Raw genomic sequence first — 19,876 nt, forward strand, 5'->3', positions numbered from 1 at the left:
GTGAAGTAAGAATGTGCATGTAAAAAGCTTTAGTACAGCACCTGCATTTAAGTGCAAGATGAATAATGATCTCAATGTTGCTTCAGTGGGGAAGAAAACAAAGAAAATGCAAATTTAGGTTATTTTCTTCTCTTGGACTTTTTAAATTAAATCCACAATCCAGCAGAAGGGCTGATTCTGCCTTTTTAGTGCTTTTACTGGAAGTGATATCCCATAATAATACCACTTTTAATAAATGTATTATTTATAACTTTAGCCTTCTTGAAGAACAGTAAGCCCAAACTGTGCAAACTCCAAATGAAGAGTTTGTTTTTCCGCAAATACATGTTTCTTTCCACCTCTGTGCATATGATTATATACACGACACTAAGTTAAAAACTGAAAATGTGATTTTTGGTAACATTAAATATATTTGATAATAAATGCATGTGCTATTTTCATCAGAGGCCCCTAGAATGTGACTGAATGTCCTTTGAAGTGTAAACAGTAATCACAAATTGTATTTTACGTGTAAGATGAGATGTGAGGAAGGCTTTCCAGGGGACTGGGCTGTAAACACTTTGAGAAGCACGAGAAGCACGTGTAGTATAAACTTTTAATTATGTGGGAATTTCTTTCATTCTTGTCTTATTGAACGAAGGAGTTACACTTAAATTTTCATGAAAACTTTCAAGCTTTGGTTTAAGTTCTTTAAGGACAAGGGTCACTTATTTATTTTTATGTCCACAGAGTCTTGTATATATCAGCACTAAACAAATTCTCATTGATGGGTGAGTAGCTGAAGGATCAATTTAAGGTCGTTCCTCTTTCTGAAACTCTCTGGGGAAAAAAATGCACATTTTATTTGTACTTAGATCACATCCTGAAGGACCCTAAGTAGAAAAGAACTCCATGTCATCCCCAAAATAGCTGACAAGCTTTACATACACATAGTAATGAGGCTTGGCAATTCATAAGCTACTTTTTACAAGCACTCTGGAAGGGTCTGGAAGCAGTAGTTATTTAAAAGAAGCAGTATAAGCAAAGATAACAGTGGATTTGTTCACAAATTGTGCATGTGGAATGCCAAGAGAGGAGAAAGAAAAACTTCACTAGCAAAACAGCAAACAATCCACCCCTTGGGGAACAAGCCTCATTTATTGGATGAACTTTATCGTAAACATATACCAGAGTGAGATTTCAATCTATGAAATGAGACAGCTAATGATTTCCCATCATAAAACATGAATGACGCTTATTACATAATAGAATAATTAATTAGGATTCAAATCAAGTTAACTTCTAATCTGGCTTCACTGTTAACTAGCTGTGTGGTTTGGGGTAAGTTACACAATCTATAAAAATCTTCAATTTCATAGTCTATTAACTGCAGATTAACAATGCCTGACATTGTTTATTTCACAGTGATTTTGTGAAATTGAACAAAGTAGAATCACATCATTTTGGAGTTGAAAAGTAGTTAATGGTTATTTAGTCTAATTAGGGCTTTAAAAGGAAAAGTGCTTTACAGACAGACATTTAGTACTGTATATGGTATTTTAAACCTATCTGTCCTGATTTTTTAACGCATTCTGAACTATTCCTCCAATTATTTGTTTTCCCAGCAGAGTTGCTTTAGCTCTACATGTGCGTCACCCAGCCTGGTGCCTGGAATTCAGTACACATCCACATCATAAATGTATTCAGTCTACATTAATGATTGAGTGAAAAACAAAATCTTGACCTTTGAGGAGTGGACCAGCCTCACCTCCATCTGATTTGCTTTCTTTTGTGTTAATTTGGCTTGCATATCCATAAAACGGATATAATGTCCTCATTCTGCTACTCTGAGCTGTTAGGATAATTGAGGTAAAAATAGGAATTGCTGGAATATAAGAAGGGAAGTCGCTAAGGAGGTTTTCGGAAGTGTTAATGAAACTGAAACTCTCAGGATCTCGGCCGAAGCAAGTAATCACAAATAGTGGACAGTGGAGTGTTTGTAGAGAGCGGAGGGTTTATGCCTTTGAGTGCTATTTTCTCAACAAATTAACTTTGTAGGTATAGTCTTGTAAGGCTCCTTTGTGCATACTTTCCTATATCGTTGATCACATAATGATACCCATAATATGTACACTGATGATCTCAGTGTCTTACAGATATTAGTACTGTGACATTGGTGGGTGCTTTAATCGGGGCAAACTGAGTTGTTGGGGGTTATTTGACTCTATTCAATGATCCATACATGCATATGAATTTTTAAACATTTCCATATTTTCCTTTATTTTTATGCTGATACCAGTATAGTTGGTGATGGCCTTTAGTTTTCTTCCTTCTAATTTTTTTTAAAGATTTTATTTATTTATTCACTAGAGACACACACAGAGAGAGAAAGAGGCAAAGAGACAGACAGAGGGAGAAGCAGGCTCCACGCAGGGAGCCTGATGTGGGACTAGATCCTGGGTCTCCAGGATCACACCCTGAAGGCAGCGCTAAACCACTGAGCCACCCGGGCTGCCCTCTTCCTTCTAATTAATTATAGGCCTGAAAAACCAATTAGCCAAGCTTGCAGAATTACATGTAAAATTCAAAAGGTAGTGATGAATATCCTAAGAGAATCCACCACATTATATTGTTTCATTAGGTTTGACTGGTCAGCCTTTTAAATTTTTTTCCATTCATTCTGTAAATATTTGCCAAGGACTTAGGTACTTTAGTAAGCATGTGGGTAGAAAGACATACAGAACACAGTGTTTTAGAAACAGGAAGTTGCTGGATTTATATGCCAATAAAATAAGAATTATGTTTTTTTTTTAAGAAATATGGTTTTTAAGGAAACAAATATGATCTAGGTTAGCCACTACTCAAAATCTAGTTACAATTTACAAGGTAATAATCTCTAATCCATTTGGGTGTTAGTCCCTGCTGTCATAGTCACATATAGACATAATCAGAGTTAATTTTATATCCTATTGTCTCTGTCTGAGTTATCAGGAACTCAACCTCATTCCTCTCTAAGAAAAATTAAATGAAATGACAGTGAATATATTCCAGCTCCATATAAGAAAGAGCTTTTTAACAATTGGAGTCCCTCAAAAACGGAATGTGCAGATTTGCTCATTAGCTTCATTTTTCCATCCGTATTTACCGTTTGCATATATTAATTTGGCCATCCAGTAAAACATTCCTGGTATCCTGTGAACCACTGTGAAGTAAGTTATCTTCTGTTGCTTAAGCTATTGATTTAAGAACATTCAAATGCAGGACCTCATAGTCTTCACTGTTCTATTTTAATTAATTTATTTTAAGTTGATACTGTAGTTTATTGAGGATGTAATTAGTCTTGATTTTTGTCATTAAAATAATTTCATATTTGCTCAGATTTGAGGTAGCCTGCACATTTAACTATCCTTTTGGTGTTTTTTTTTTTTTTTCGCTTATTCACACGATGTTTTGTGGAACACCGTTAAAGAGAGAATCTTCTGTGAATTTCTTGTAGGTACCTCTCCAGTTGACTTTTCCAGAGTGTATCCACCTTATAATGTTACTGTCTAACTCAAACTTCATTGTCTGACTCATAGGTGTGTTTTCAGAATATGTGTCAAATGTTGCCTGAAATCAAGGTACTCTATGGCCACGAGATCATTATTTGTCACATAACTGAATAAGATTCATTTGGTACGACTGAACCATTTTGATCTCTTAATTCCTCTTTTATAAGTTACAACGGTAATTTTATTCTTTAGGCTAGTTATTTCTAGGAAGTAGGGAGATTTCAATGAGTTGGGCATTTGATTCTCCCAATGAAAGGAAGGACAAAACTAAATAACCTTTTTTTTTTTTTTGGTGTGGAAACCATGAAGGCATACTTCGGGGGATCTCTGAAGGGGTAGGAAGCAAGGGATTCTCACACACCAATATGAGATCTGATGGTCATGGCTGCATTCATTTCAACATTGTGTACAGAGAATCATCAGGTGCGAGGAGAATGAGTGGGACTGTAGGAGAGAGAAGGATGGTGGAAAGGAGGTTAAATGATCATGAAGTTGAAAAAAGAAAAGTGGGTTTTTAGACGAGGACAAAGTGAGTGAGCAGAATCACAATCCCTGATTTTTGTGTTTCTAATTTCTGATAAGTCACATTTCTTTCAGCTTATTTGGTAAGCAACCTTTTCATCCTTGACAAGGGCATGGTGAACAATGCAAAGAATGAACCAGACAGATTGAATGGAGATGGGGTATCCCTACCGAACTACAAGGTCATTTGATGTTTCAAACTAACCTGATGTAATGTTCTGGTTTTAGAAGATGTCACTAGGTCCCTAATGAAGTGAATTTGCCAGCCTTCTAACAAGATTTTCCCCTTTCCCAAAGCAACACTCTGCATAAACAATTAAGCCTTTCCTTGATTTCTTTTCTTGTGGATTTTTTTTTTTCCGTTCTTCTTTATTTTTTTAGTCAATGAACTCAGCCCCAAATGAAAGCTGGAGTTGTATGAACTGAATTGGCTGGAACTAGTAGCTGAAAAGCGTGCAAATCAAAGCTGGCAAGTGTTGGCTCTTCCGTTCTTGAAGGAGAGGCTAACTTCAATCCAAATGGCTTCCTGGGCAATTGTTCCATTATCCTAGGGCTTTGTTCCTGGTATAGAACCAGACATTAATAATCCAGCTTTTGCATGCTAACCCAAGAAAATACACATCACATCTTTACCTTGCAGTGTCTTAGTACCCATTCGGACACTTCCTAGTAGTGTGGGAACTCTGTAGGAAGGGATTTTACTTGACCTATGGGGTTGGGGAGAGAGAGGAGTAGCCCACAGATGGAGATATAGACCTGTTTCCACACACATTTTGGGGAGGGAAGCAAGATTATTTTTAATTTTGCTTTAGAAAATTATTTACCTGTCAATGATTCCTTTCTAGTCTAAGTGTATCCAAGAATTCCCGCAAAGTGAGAAAACCTAATCTAAAGATGGTTTTCAAGTAGAGTGAATTTTTTTTATTGCTAAATATTAGATCATATGAAGTTGACATATGCTTTATTTTGTAGCCATTATTAAATACTAATTTCAGTTTTTGCTGTTTTCTTGTTTTAGAGAAACCTGTTTTCCCCCCAAATCTCAAACATTTTTGCAGACCTCCAAAAAGCCTAAGGTACCAGACTCTCTGAATATAGGGACAGGTGGATAAATGGCCGTGAATGACAGGAATTCCGTCCTGACCCTCTATTGTACTTATTCTGTTCTACTACTTGCCTCCTGCCTCATTTTCAAATTCAGAATAATAAATTATCAGTCATCCATTTAAAGTTTGTACATGATTTTCCTAGAATCTAAAAATTTTTCTGGATACACTTTAGCTAAGAAACAGGACCTTGAATCAGTATGCCTTTCAATTTGTTGAGGTTTTACATAATTCACACTTTTACAAAGACGTATAGCTCCTCTGAAAAACATGATAGCTCTTTTTCTACACAAATTACATCCTGATAATTTAAAAAGGCTCTGTGTGGGATCCCTGGGTGGCGCAGCGGTTTAGCGCCTGCCTTTGGCCCAGGGCGCGATCCTGGAGACCCGGGATCGAATCCCACGTCGGGCTCCCGGTGCATGGAGCCTGCTTCTCCCTCTGCCTGTGTCTCTGCCTCTCTTTCTCTCTCTGTGTGACTATCATAAATAAATAAAAATTAAAAAAAATAAAAATAAAAATAAAAAGGCTCTGTGCATGCTCTTCTTACATGCTGTCTTCATATCAGCTTCTAGAAAATGTGGAGCCAAATGCAGCGTAAATCATTAGCTTGTACGTAGAGTGCTTAACAGGCATCTTTTATTTTAACTTCACTATTCAATTAGAGCACATGTCTAATTTGTTTTTTTTTTTTTAATTTTTTTTAAATTTATTTATGATAGTCACACAGAGAGAGAGAGAGAGAGGCAGAGACACAGGCGGAGGGAGAAGCAGGCTCCATGCACCGGGAGCCTGATGTGGGATTCGATCCGGGTCTCCAGGATCGCGCCCTGGGCCAAAGGCAGGCGCCAAACCGCTGCGCCACCCAGGGATCCCTCTAATTTGGTTTTAACTGATCTAGGTTCCAACCCCATTTCTCAGACTTTGTGATCTAGGGCAAGTTATCTCAACTTTCTCACGTATGTTTTTTTCTCACCTGTATAATTGGAATAGTATTGACTGCCTTCTAAAGTGAGGATAAAAATCAGATAAAGCTCTTAGCACAGGCAAAGCCTTTAGTCCACAGTGACTATTATCTTTCCCTACGTTTATTGTCCCTCTGCCTTTTTCCTTATTTTTATTTTTTAACCTTTCTAGAACGTATACATTTTTAAAACCTACCTTAAGCTTACTGGAAGAAGCTGGACAATCAATCAATCAATAGCAAATATTCAATTTTTAAAAAGCTTTTATTTGAGAGAGAGACAGAGGTAGCGAGAGTGAGCACAAGTGGGGAGGAGAGGGAGAAGCAGGCTCCCCACTGAGTAGAGAGCCAGACATGGGGCTCGATCCCAGGACCCCAGGGTCATGACCTGAGCCAAAGGTGGACAGTTAACCATCTGAGCCACTCAGCCACCCCAATATTCAACTTCTTATTTCTAAAGAAACAATGGTTTCGAAGAAGCATCTATTAAACTTCTATGTAGGAGTTCACCTGGGGATCTTGTCCTTGTTAAAATGTCAGTTATACTTCGGAAGTGTCTGGGGTGGGGGCTCGAGAAGCAGCATTTCTTATGTGCTCCCAGGTGAGGTGGATGGTGCCTGGCTCTCCAGTAGCCCTTTGTGCAGTAAGGGTTTCAGAAGAGAGATAGGGATGTCATCTCTAGAGCTTTATAGAAACAAAGTATCTAGCGCTGGGACTCCCCGAATCACAACCAAAAGCAGTGAGAGGGTCTCTTATTTCTCTTATTATGAGTCAAATCGTGCAAATCAAATTTACCTGAAAGGGTCTCATGGGATTCAATTTCTAACAGGAGTCATTGTCTTTGCCGTCCTTTTGAGTCACCCCAGCTCCTTGAACAGGTATTTGGTCCTTGACTCTTGGACAGTCTTTTCCATTATACTGTATCAGTTCTCAAAGCCTTTCATTATGTCACATTGAATATTTATTAGGCTCTTCTTATATAATATCTGGGCAAAGTCACACAGGATGTTCACTGGCCAAGAAACAGTCTCTAATGTTATCTTAATGATTGTTTCTGAGATAGCTGTTTGCTTTTTTAACTTCACAATAATACTGAAACGTATCTCTGAGATTGCTAGTGACTTCTTATTGCTAATTCCTGTGGGCACCTACCCGCAGGATTTGGGTAGAATTTGACTTTGCTCATCATTTTTTTACTTCTTGAAACTTCCTCTTTGCTTGGTTTGCAGGATTCAACTCCCTTTGCTTACACTTGTTGCTTTTACCCCTTTGCTGCTACCCATAATTCACTTACGTAAAAACTACAATTGTTTTCACCTTTTGCGTGCCTCTCCAATTCTTGCTGGGTCTTCTTACTTTCTGGTCTCTTTGGGCAGCCCCAAGGTTTTCCATTCATTCAAAGAGCCTCCGTTGACTCCATGTTCATTCCGAGCACCATACCGGAGCCCTTTTCCAGATCTATAACATCCTATCGATTTCGGTTCAGGTGTCCTACTGGCACTTGAAACTCAACATGTCCATGAAGATCTTTATCACATCTTCCTAACTTCAGTCCCATAACATCGTTAAGCCTTTGTGATCCATCTGAAAATTAAAGATAATAAAAGAAACTAAATAATCATATTTGCTGAGAATTAAATCACATTTAATACGTGCCCGAGGCTTAGACTACTGTCCTTCAAACAGATCACAGTATGTCTTCCTTCCCCTGTTCTCTGTGTTGACACCTGTCTCTGGATTGGAGGTCAGAATTGAGGGGATACCCGAGATTTCTCCATCCACAGTAGATTCAGTTTATTTGATAAAGCCAATCAATTTTAACTCTTAAGTACCTTTTCTTTTTTCCCTTCATTCATTTTCTAATGTCACAGTTTTAAGTCTTTGTAATGCCTCACCTGGAATATGTCAGATGGTCCCCTCTCAGCCTCCCTGCCCCTAGTCCTGTGTCCTCCGTTCACTCTGCTGACTGTTGGCAGGGGTCCTCTCAGCTGATTGTGGTCCCCGCTGCACTCCGGGTTCCTCAGAGCTCTGGGTGTCCTGAGGTAAAGCATCACTGCCCATCTCATGGGAGCCTTACACACAAGAAGGAAACACCAAGAAAGGTGGCTTCTCTCTGTTCCTTTTCAATTTCCACACTTTTCTCTCTGATGCTTGAGCAGTCTTTAACTCCTTGCTGACTCCTGGAATATATCACATATGCTCAAGTCTGCAGGCCTGTGCCTCAGTGTTCTTTCTTCCCTCTCCTCATCTGTTATTTGGGACTAAACTCAAAATTTGTCTCCTCTGGAAACTTTTCTTAAAATCTCTGAACATACTTAGGTAACTGTTTTATGCGCATAAAAATGATTGTAGCAGTTTTTAAACTTTAGTGCTTCATAATTTTACACATAGAAAATAGTGTTGGATTTGATTCAGTTTTCTTTTGGCATCTGTTGAAATGATCCTATGATTTTTCTCCATTATTCTGGTATGATGTTAATGTGGTGAAATACATGACTGTTCAGGTGTTGAAACAACCTTGCGGTGTGGAATAAATACCGTGGGTGATGATTTGTTAGCTTTTTAAATATTTGATGGATGGACTTGATTTACTAGTATCTAAAAAATATTTTCATGTTTTTATGTTCACTAGGAATATTAGTCTACAATTTCTTCAATGTCTTTGTCAGGTTTTGGTATCAATCAATGAATTTTAAAATTCATTTAAAAAATTAAAAAAAAAAGAAAAATTCATTTATTTTTTTTCCTATTTATTTCAATTAACCAGAGAGATTTTTAAAACCTCAGATTATAATTCTGGATTGTTCTATTTCCTTCTTCAGTTCTGTCAGTGAATAATTCATGTTCTTGAAAATTTTGTTAGGTACAACCCATCTGGTATTATGTCTTATAGATTAATAGATCTATTCAGATTATAAAATGTCCCTCTTATCTTGTTAATTTTCCCTGTCTTCAAGTCTATATTGACTAATAGGACTATAGGCACCAGCCTTTTTATGATTACTATGTCTTTTCACTTTCAACCTTTTTAATATATATAAAATGTGTCTCTTGTAGATAGCATACAGTTTAGTATTGCTTGTTTATGTAGTTTGACAATCTGGGTTTTGCTTAATATATCTAGTGTATTTGTACTTAATCCAATTATTTGTGTGGTTTTAAACATACTATCTTGTTATTTCTTTTTATACCATCTGTTCTTCGTTCCTTTGTTTCTCCTTTCCTATTTTGGATTAATCAAAATATGTATCTTTGACATATCACTTTCTATTTAAAATGAATGTTATATCACGTTTGTAAAATGCAAAAGTTCTTAAAACAGTATAATTGCATTTCCTTCATTTTTATTAATTGTTTTACTTCTACATATGCTGTAAATCCTACAACAATTTATTTACAATATATGATATTTATAATACATTGTGTGTATATAAAATATATATGGGGTCTAATTACATATTACATATATTTTAACATCTATAATACATACACAGCCACACAATATTCCCTTCAATTTGAGCAACATCATTTAGAATTCATTATAAAGAAAATTTGCCAGCACCTAATTCTTTCAGCTTTTTTCCTGAGAATATATTTATTTGCCTTTAGCTTTAAAATATATCAATTACAGTTTGTGATTTTTTGTTGTCCCATGGTCTTTTGCTTCCTTTGTTTAAATAAGAAAAGGTCATCCTTGTTGTTCTAGCTTACATGACATACCTCCCTCCACAGTTGCTTGGAAGGCTTTTTGTTTTGTTCCTTTAAATTTTGTTTTCAACAGTTTAAATATGAAGGGCCTATGCGAGGCATATTTTATTTTCTTCATGCCTGGGGTGTGCTGAGCTTCTTCTGTGGGCTGATGTTTAATCAGACTATAGAAGTTTTCAATTCTTATTTCTTCAAATACTTGTGGTGCTGCATTCTTTCTCTTCTCTACTTCTGGGTTTCTCTCACTGGAGTACGATAGATTATTTAATACTGGTTCACAGTACACTGAAGCACTATTTTTTTTTTAAAGATTTTATTTATTTGAGAGCAAGAGAGAGAGAACATGAGCAGGGGAGGAGGGCAAAGGGAGAAGCAGACTCCTTGGTGAGGAGAGAGCCTGATGCTGGGCTCTATCCTAGGACACTGAGATCGTCACATGAGCTGAAGACAGACACTTAATTGTGTGAGTCACCCAGGCATCCTCTTTTTTTTTTTTTTTTTAATTTATACCTCAGTGTCTTAGTTCAGATAATTTCTAGTGCTCTATTTTCAAGTTCAGTAAATCTCTCTTCTGCTGTATCTAATATTTTATTAACCTATCCAGCAAACATTACATATGTAGTTTTCAGTTCTGTAATGTCCATTTGATCCTTTTTTACAGTTCTCATTTTTTTCTGCCAAGATTCCTCATTTATTATTGTGGTATTTCCATTTTTTCTTGGAATCATTGACAATATTTATCCTATCTACAGTATTCTCAGTGAATGCCAACATTTATTTCATCTTGGAATCTGTTTTCTTTTTAAGATTTATTTATTTGAGAGAGAGAGCAGGGGAAGGGGCAGAAGAGAGGGAGAGGGAAGGAATCCCACGCTGACTCCCTGCTGAGCACAGAGCCTAGCAGGGTGCTCTATCACACCACCCTGAGATCATGACTTGAGCCAAAATCAAGAGTCAGGTGCTTAAGCAACTGAGCCACCCAAGCACTCCTTGGAATCTGTTTCTGTTGACTATCTTGATTATGCCCTGCTTCACAGTTCTTTGGAATGAACAGTTTTAAAGCTTTATTGAATTTAACTGATATACCCCAAACTTCACAAATTTAATCTATTCATTTTGACTTTTATGTATGTAAATCGAAACTTGCAAAATTATCACAATTAAGATGATTAATGCATCTATCACTTGCAAAAATTTCCTGATGCCTCTTTGTAATCTTTCTCTCATCATCCTCCAAATGCTCCCAAATTCTATATTTAAGTAATAATCTTTTTGTCACTTTATGAGTTTGCATTTTCTAGAATCTTATGAAAGTACAATTGTACAGTACATATTATTTTTTGTATAACATCTAAGCACAATAATTTTTAAATTCATACATGTTGCATGTATCAGTTATCTTTTATTTATGCTTAGTCAGATAATACAAGTAAGCCACAATTTATTTACCAGTTTACTTGTTGATGGACATTGGAGTTGTTTCCAAGTTTGGCTGTTATTTATTTATTTATCTATCTATCTATTTATGATTTTATATATTCATGAGAGACACGGGGCGGGGGGGCGGGGGGAGGCAGAGACACAGGCAGAGGGAGAAGCAGGCTCCATGCAGGGAGTCTGACATGGGATTCGATCCCGGGACTCCAGGATCATACCCTGGGCCGAAGGCAGGCACCAAACTGCTGAGCCACCCAGGGATCCCCCAAGTTTGGCTGTTATAAATAAAGTAAGCCTCTATGAATATTTGTATATAAGTCTCTGTGTAGCCCCAAGTTTTCAAGTGTTTGGGGAAAATGCCTAATAGTAGAGTAGTCAATTTGTATGATAGGTATATGTTTGAATTCTTAAGAAACTGCCAAAATGATTTCCAAAGTAGTTGCAATCAGAAGATTATGAGAGGTAAACTTACTCAACATTTTCTAACACTTGCTGGGGTCAGCCTTTAAGTCATGTGAGTGGGTATATAGGGTATCACACTGAGGTTTTCCCATTAACATCGAACATCTTTCATGTGCTTATTTGCCATTTGTATATCTTCTTTTAAAAATGTTCAATTCTTTTGCCCACGTTTTTATTGGATTTTCTTATTGTTATTGAGTTGTAAATGTTCTTTATATATTCTAGATTGAAACCCTTTGATAGATACATATCTTGCAAATATATAGTCATATAATTGATATTTGTATGTTGATCTGGTATTCTGCAGCATTACTGAACTCATTTATTCTTCCTGGTAGCTTTTGGGGGTAATTCCATTGATCTGTGAGTAGAATCTTGCTCCTTCCAGGCTCTTTGATAATTCTATGTTCTTGAGTTGAGAAACCTGGTGCAGCCTTTGATATACAATTAAGGTTTATTGGGTTATGATTTTCTGTAATTTCTTTGCAATCAAAAGTAAAAGTTGCATTTCCAGTGTAGATTTATGGTCTGTGACAGGCTGATCCACAAATTTAGGTCCTTCTTCAAGGTCTCACTTTCATTATGTGTTTGACCCTTTGGCAAATGTAGAAGAGCTGCTTCTTGGGGTTGGTGCTAACTGCTGCCCTGAGAATTCTCTGCCTCACACAGCCATAGGATATTTATTCTTTACCTATCCAATATGATATTGTCAGATAATTTTCATTTGCTTAATGGTATATTAGTGAACATGAAAATCTGCATGCTGTTTTGTTGGTTATGTTTTTAATTGAGTCACTTCATTTGAACAAATAAAGCCACCAGCTATTAAAGATCCCACCTGAACTCAGTAGTTAAAAAAAGCTGTACTGACCTGTTTAGAAGAGCATGAAAATGTGGTAGTGATCTTGATGGATTTAATTTTTTAAAATTAAATTGAAGCTGAGATTTATACTTTTTTTTTCCTTCTTAATTTATTGTATGCCTGATGCTTGATTTTTGACTGTTAAATCCACCTTGGTTTCTGGGGAACAAACCTAAACTGGTAATTCCTGATTGATTTTGGTAGCATTTTGTTGAGGAATTTTTCATTTCTGTTCATAAGAAAGTCCTGCTCTTTTTACTGCCTCATTTTCCTGGTCTGGTCTTGACCTGCAGGTTATACTGCCACATAATATAAGTTAATCAATATTCTTTATTTTTCTTATTCTCTGGGAGAATTGTGTAAGGTTGGAATGAACTGGTCTTTGATTGCTTTGTGGATATTGCTTTTTTATTTAACCTAAACAGACTTTATATTCCTTTTTTTTGGGGGGGGGGGTAAAGTAACATGAAAGTTGCAATAAATCTCTGCAAGATGTGTGTGCCCATGAAAACACTGCTGAGATCAAGGTAGAGAACATGTGGTTGCTTGCTGAGTGAGCCTGAGTGAGTATACATTTTTGTTTCCAGTCAACACGGGGCATTTATTTATGATGTGTTAGTACTACTGAGAAATTAGTTCAGTTTGTCAATACAGATGACTTTGTTTGGATTTTTACTGCCCCAAATTAAGAAGTGTTTTTTAACTATTCAGAAGAGATTTTTTTTTTCAGAAGAGATTTTGGAAAGAACATTAGACACTTCTTTTATCATAAACACATTTGCTTTCAGTTACAGCATTTTTATATCTCACACAAAATATGGTATATACTTTCATTGCCCTGGTCTCCATAATAAGTTAGTAATCTAGTAGGTTTTTTTGAAATCAGATATAACTCACATCTGTGTCTCTCTTATAACATAGCCTATAATATACATTAGTATATAATATATATTATATATTATATAATTATTATAACATAGCCTATAATTGCATTTAGTAGGTGGTCACTAAATATTTATTGATAATAATTAGGATTTCAAAGTTTTGCCTGCTATGACTCCAGCTTATCTACGCTGTACTTTCTTCTTTTTACTACCAAAATATAGTAAACTATAGCTTCTACATTGAACTGTTTACTTTAAATTGGTTTCTTGATTTCTCACGTAGAGCTTTAGCCAGTTCTGTTTCTCCCATTGGAATGCTTCGTATTCCAGATTTACTTATCAGATTCCAAACCATCTTAAAAGATCATATTGCCATTATGTTTATTAAGCTGTTCCTGGTTAACTTTCATAAAGATATGCTGTCTTCCATCCCAACTATCTTCCATCTAAAAATCTATCTAAAAATAAATAAACTTCTGTCTAAAAATCAGAAGATAAGAACCACAGGAGCTACCATTGATGGAGCACATGAGATGCCAGTCATATTATATCTGTTACCTCATTTTAATCTTCAAACAGATTGTAAGCCTACATAATAAGTTTCCATAAAGGAGGATACTGAGTAAGAGATTGACTACTTTGTTCAGATCACTGATGGAATATTTTTGGAGTCATTGTGGAGAAAATCTTGCTGACTCCAAAGCCTCTTCTCTTTCCACAGTATTAAAACAATTTTTATTGCCATATGACTTTCTTTTATACTATCCTCATACTTAACGATCATACTTGTTAGACTATGCATTTGATCTTTGATAAAAGGATAAAATCACACCAAATTCTTGTGAAGTATGAAACTGTTGAAATAGACACTTGTAAACTTCCTATTTGTAAATTATGTAAATTCCTGTTAATACCACAAGCAAGGTATTTGAATACTCAAAATATATTTCATATTTACATCACCATACGTGGGACATCTGTTCAGTTCTGCTTTTTGAACAAAAAGTTTTGCGTTATTGTACCCTCCCCGGCATAGACTTGAGATTGGCTAGGCCAGTGACTATTAAATTGATTTTTCATTTTTGACTAGTGAAAGTTACAAGGAAACCAATGAGGAAAGTAGTGAAAGAAGGACTGCTCTAGCCAGAGGGGAGATAAAGGTGAGGGACATGGGAGGCTTTCAATAAACCTGCTCAGGATGCCCTTAATGCCTTGCACCAGCCTTCACTGTCTCTCTGTGGAAACACCAGTGATCTAAAAATCACTGCTTCAGCCCAACTTTGTTTTTCTAATGAAAATCAGAAGGATGTGTGTGTGTGTGTGTGTGTGCGTCTGTGTGCATCTGTGTGTGAGGTTTTTGAGTCTTGGATCTTGTTCTTGACTCTCAGTGATAATACCTTTGTAAAAAATCCCACAAAATGAAATCTCTGAAACCTTCATAAATTGACAAGTAGCAACAACAAAACCCAACCCAAAGAGCCATCACGTAGAGTATCTGGATGGATTGTTGATTGGTGGCTCTCCTCTCTGTGGTAACTATAGTTTTAGCCATGTTTGTATAACAAGCAGCCTTTCCTTCTCTCCAGGATCTTCCCTTGCTTCTCTATCTCTATCTTCCTCTCTCACAGCTCCTAGGATGTACTCACTTCCGCTTCTCCTTTGGAGATCCATCCATTGCTACGTGCTGCCCTGTACTCTACATTCTAATCACATTTTTCCCCTGAATATTATTACAAACATCTTCACCCATTTGCTTACATGGTTTCTTCTGCCTGAAGTTCCCTTCTTTCCTTACTTTCTTAGAAGACTTCAACTGTTTTTGTTTTGTTTTTCAAAAAATGCTCCAACCTTCTACCTCATTCAGACTTGCTAAGCAAAATTAGTACTTGGGCCTATACACTCAGATAACACCGTGCGTATAATTTTTCCTAATATTTGCCACCGTGAATCATCATACTCATTTGTCTCCCTTTTCTCCCCTTTAGAACTCTTTTGGGGAAGGGCTGTATCATATTCATATTCATATTCCCATGCTCAGCATAGACTCAGCCTTTTGCAGGTGCTTTCAAAATTGGCAAATAGACGTATAACAAAAATGTCCTAAATATCACACTTCTCCAGCAGGTGCCACCATGCCATAAAGTATATTTTGACCTGAAAGTTCTCTGCATTTGAGACACTGAGTTATGCAAAATTAAATGAATGCCCTACTTTATCAATCTAATTGATATGCACTTAGTTAAAATCAAAGGTGGAACGCTGTTGAATTTACTTCTGTGCTGTGAGCAGAGTACACCTGAGGTTATGCATGCATGCGCTTAGGACGTATTCTTTTGAAGGCTTAGTATTTAAATAAGACAGCTTAACAAGGCCAAAATGAAGGGCTGTTTAGTAACAGACTTCATTATAAACATAATGCTTATTTATGTGAGACTTTAGGAATCTGAAGCAATGATCAAACCATTCGAGAATAAATCAACATGATGATTTTAGACTTGAAGAAGAGTTATTGAAAATAAAGGGAACCTGTAAGTAAGGAAAATTAAAACACTAAATTCCCAGGGCACCGCTCAGGCAGGGTAAGCATCTGCCTCTGGCTCAGGTCATGATCCCAGGGTCCTGGAATCGAGCCTTACATCAGGCTCCCTGCTCAGGGGGGAGTCTTCTTCAATGTACTTCTGCCTCTCTTTCCTGCTCATGTTCTCTCCTTCTCTCTTTCAAATGAATAAATAAAATCTTTTTTAAAAAACCCACTAAATTCTCCGTAGAAACAAATCTCTCTCAAATGTAGGAGACAAAAAAAAAAAATGTAGGAGACAGAAGAAATCACCATTATTTAGTAAAGGTATAATGTGGAAAGGTAAGATTACAGTGGTGTTTTTGTTTAACCTTTTGTCTTTGTACCCTTAGAAGTAAACTACCTCTATGAATACTTTGCATTTCACAAGCAAGATGGAGAAAGCTGACTTAAATAAAAAAAAAAATAATAAACCACTCCAAAATGAAAGGTCCTGAGCTATTTAAGAAACACGTGAATTAACATGTATTTTAGTTACTATTGCAACTAGATAACACTGCCTGGGATGTCTTTACATTTCTGTGTGCTTTCCCCACCCCAATATGACCTCAGCGGCCAGCACCTAATTCCGTTCTCCAGAGGTCTGCTGTCTTGGGAGAGAGGATAATGGGCAAGCAAAAATAAAGATATAATACGTCCAACAATAATTTGTGCCAAGGAAAACGTAAAGCCAGGTGAGGGAACATACATGTGTGAGATTAGTGCAATTTTAGATAGTGGAATGGGTTATCATATTTGACACTGGGCTATTTTTTCTCTTATTTTTCTCTAATTTATGTTATTCTATTCAGTTAAAAAATATGTCACTGACATCTGTGTGTCAAACACTGTTCTAAACTTTATAAATGAATGTAACAAAAAGTTAGTGTCTTTTCCCTTAAAAGGTTTATGGATTACTGAAGGAAAATGTATACAGTTTGTGTACACACAGTTATATACACAAATGCACATGCACACACTGAAAGTTATGCTATGATGTTAAGGTTTTTTTTTTTTTTTTCCCCCAGTAGGCTCCATGGCTCCATGCCCAGCGTGGAGCCTAACACTGGGCTTGAACTCATGACCCTGAGATCAAGACCTGAGCTGAGATCAAGAGTTGGGCACTTAACTGACCAAGCCACCCAGGCATCCCTGATGTTAAGGCTTTTGAAAGAATTCAGCAGTAGAGGGTATTCTAAATGTTAGTCATTCTAAGAGGACCTCAAAAGGTTCATGGCTTGTATTGTTGGCAGTTTTTCAGAGATGAGCATTTACTTCCTGGCTGGTGTGTGGGAGTGAGTCAACTAGCTAGTGAGGAGCCTGAGCTCCAGTAACTGCTCAGTGACTACAGATTTTTATTCTCCACTTGCTTTGTGCTTTACGATTCTGTAATTGTATGTTTTCGTTTTGTTTTGGTTTTATTTATTTTTTATTTTATTATTTTTTTTAAAGAAAGGAATGACTGTTAGAGTCGTTTGCTAGTAATGGTAAAAAAAAAAAAGAGAGAGAAGTTAAAGGGGCCTTACAAAGTGATGGTTATTAAATATAATGGTGTCGTGGGCTCATGATGTTTTTCAGTTTTCTGTGCTTCCGTTCATAGAGTCAGTAATATGCCCCTTGAGCTTTCAGGGTTTGTGAATGAGCAGAGTTTGTGAGATGGACATGGCACAGTGAGCTCCAAAGAAAAGAGGACAATGTTGCCTTGACAAAGGCTTCTCTGAAGGTGAAAATCCCATATGCGAAACTTCAGGATGAGATAAGAGTTTGCTAGGTAGAGAGATGTGGGAAAGAACTGGTTGCATGAGATAGCAGGAGCAAAAGATCAATTGACTGAAACAATATTTTTGAGTTTAGAGAATAAGAGACCCATGGGTTGAGTGTAGGAGGGTGAGCACAGGTGGAAAGGAACTCCTGTGAGAAAGAAAGATTTGGGGATGCTCTAGATATTCTGTTTACACCTTGGCTTTGTAGGATATAGATCAGAAGGAAGCAAGAAAGGCCACTTCATGCTGCAAGAGAAATCACAAGATAGTACAGTCATCTGTGAGGAGAACTGGACTGCCATTTGTGCCCAGTGAAAATTGAGTGTTTTCCATTTTATTCTAGGAACATCCCACCCCAAATGCCAATTTGTTGTCTTAGTACAGTTAAGGATAAAGGAAAAAGGGGGCTGCAACAGAAGTTAAGAAAGCCTACTGACAGAAGGCACTGTGGGGCTGCCATGTGCCAGGTACTGCGATGCTAACTTTTCATGCATACTCTCTCGTCTCAAAACGCGGTGAGACAGACTTTAGAGCCATGTCTACAGCTAAAAAAAGTAAGCTCCAGAGAAATTAAATGTAGTGCTTCATCACCTAGCCAGAGCTGAGATCTTAACTCAAGGCTGACCTACTATAAAGCCCTTGCTTAGTCCTCTGTATCAAGCTGTAGCAGATGGATACGAAAGGGATTAAGAGGAAACTAGAACATTCTAAAAGTCGATTTCCACTTACTTTTGATTATGACAAATGAAAACAGTAAAGGAATACTACAACTAACCCAAGTCCTTTTTGAACTCACGTGACTCCAAAAAATAGTTGAATAAACATAACTTCACTGTCATATTATGGAAGGTAACCAAATCGATTTCCTTTGAATGCTTGCTTCTGTTGATTGATTTTTCCCTCTTTTTCATCCCTGAATGTTTTTATGTATTTAGAGTTGAATTTGAAGTAGAAAGCCATTTTCAAGAAACCTACACATCCATGTAAAGATTAATAGGGGTCAGAGGTGAGAAGGCTACATGGTTTTAGTAAAAATGGGTTTCCTACTATATTGCCACGTCAGAAAACAGGAGATATCATGTTTTAAATGAAATAAATGCTGGTCATTATTTTTCTTGGGGAAGGTAAACATTTCCTAACACGATGATTTGGTTGGTTTACTTTTTGAAATATGGGATTAGATATTCATATAGATTATACACTGGTAAGATCTCAGGTTTGACTAAGCTGCTTACTAGTAAGTCAATAGGAGTTAGAAATTGTTGGTTGTTGGTCAAACCTTCAGTGGACCCATTGATTTTAGCAGAGTAGAGAGAACAAGATCAGTCAGGAGGACTGGATGGCTGATTATTGAATTCTAGAAGAATTAGAAAAGCTTAGAGGCTAACATAAGACTGTTCCATCTCAGAAGATAATGATGAGTAGTGAAAGTGATAATTAGGGGCCTTGCTGCAAAATATCAGTAAGAGATACTTTATTTTTCTGGCTCTTTCTCAGTCGTATGGAAGAAGCCATCCATAACCCACCTACCGAACTAGTCCTCTTCAAACTCACCTCACCTTTTTACTTTGTTCATAAAATTTACCACAGTCAGAAATGGTCTTATTTATGAACTTATTTACTTGCCTTTTTGTTTACATGTTATCTTCTGACTTTACCCCCAAAGTGTAAGCACCACAGGGTCAGTACTCTGGTCCATATAATTCAATTCCTTGCCACCACTGCCTAGACTAGCTTATGCTACAAAGGATGCAACTCTTTCATACACAGACTTTTTGAACAATTGAGTAAATGGATACAGGTATTCGTTAATATTAACCAATATTTGTGATATTCCAGGTATTGGTTAATATTAACTAAGTCAATATTTATAGAGTACTTAAAATAGGTCCTTGCATATAGTATAATAAATGTTTAACTCAATGAATATCTTTCTAAAACGAGCTGAACAATCTCCCTCAAGCTGAGGTCAGTTCTGATAAGAGAACAGAGACATTTAATTTAAGACTGCAATAATTGGAATGTGATTAATAGTTAATGCTCCATAACAGAATATCCGACCATTAGTGGTTTTGTTTGCT

General features: G+C 36.7%; 1 protein-coding gene across 3 annotated transcripts in view; it reads left to right on the top strand.

Annotated features, from left to right (window-relative positions):
* PTN (pleiotrophin) overlaps nt 1-19,876 on the top strand; it is a 100,927-nt gene that overhangs the window by 51,532 nt on the left and 29,519 nt on the right. Inside the window, exon 1 of one of the 3 annotated variants that reach the window (XM_072762960.1) lies at nt 5,076-5,128. The exons of the other annotated variants lie outside the window; for them this stretch is intronic. The gene's annotated coding sequence lies outside the window, so the exon portion shown is untranslated. Of the gene's footprint in view, nt 1-5,075; nt 5,129-19,876 lie in introns of those variants that run through there. 3 annotated transcript variants of the gene reach the window in all.

This window comes from Vulpes vulpes, chromosome 7, assembly GCF_048418805.1.
Source record: "Vulpes vulpes isolate BD-2025 chromosome 7, VulVul3, whole genome shotgun sequence".
Classification (NCBI taxonomy): Eukaryota; Metazoa; Chordata; class Mammalia; order Carnivora; family Canidae; genus Vulpes; species Vulpes vulpes.